Below are 797 nucleotides of genomic sequence, written 5' to 3' on the forward strand. Positions count from 1 at the left end.
TCTATTCTGCGAACTGGCTTGCCATCTTTCCTCACCCCCACCATGGAGAGGATCTGCTGCTTTTAATTGGCTAATTAAACAATCTAGGGCCTTTTTAAGCTGGGGGGGGGGTGGTTTATTATTTTTGCTTGCTACTATGTTATGCATTTTTGTGCTTCTATATTATAAACCACCAAGTGATCATCAGGGGAAGAGCAGGATATAAATTTATAATTAATAATTATAATAAATACTTGACGTAGGCCTGTCAGATAGTCAACAGGCGGAAATTCCCATCCCTTCACTGCATCTCCAGATGAGAAAATGCTGCACCTTTCAAATATTCCACCTGCTGGGCGTATTAGAGCATGTGCAATGTGTGCGCTTTTGACAACAGCCACATTTCTGGATAAGGCTCTAGAGGGAGAGGAATTTCTGTCCCTCCTCCCGGTTTTCTCCTTCCACATTTTGGTGGTCAAAAGAGACTCAGAATCTCCTGCGCTTCTCTTTCTTCATTACAGCCGAGAAGGAAAGGGGAAGAAGCGTCTCTGACAACCACCATGGCAGTCCAGCCCCTTCTGAGGCGTTACAACCGCGACGTATGGACTGGCAAAGCGCGAGGATACGGCTTCAGGGGTCCTCTACGCGCATGCTCCGAGGAACGGGGGCCGAACCACGCGCGGCCGCCGTTGCCGTCGATGGGGCTCAGCGAACCCTCCGCGTGGCAACGCGATAGCCAGGCGCGCGCGGGTGGGGTGGGGGGGCTTCTTTGAAGCGGAGGGCGGGCGGGGCGGCGCACCCTCCTCCTCCTGACTCAC

At 52.1% G+C, this 797-nt stretch overlaps 1 protein-coding gene across 4 annotated transcripts in view; it reads right to left on the reverse strand.

The window, feature by feature from the left end:
• ORC3 (origin recognition complex subunit 3) overlaps positions 1-797 on the reverse strand; it is a 35,545-nt gene that overhangs the window by 34,624 nt on the left and 124 nt on the right. The window lies entirely within an intron of this gene.

The sequence above is a fragment of the Podarcis muralis genome, chromosome 3 (genome assembly GCF_964188315.1).
Source record: "Podarcis muralis chromosome 3, rPodMur119.hap1.1, whole genome shotgun sequence".
Classification (NCBI taxonomy): domain Eukaryota; kingdom Metazoa; phylum Chordata; class Lepidosauria; order Squamata; family Lacertidae; genus Podarcis; species Podarcis muralis.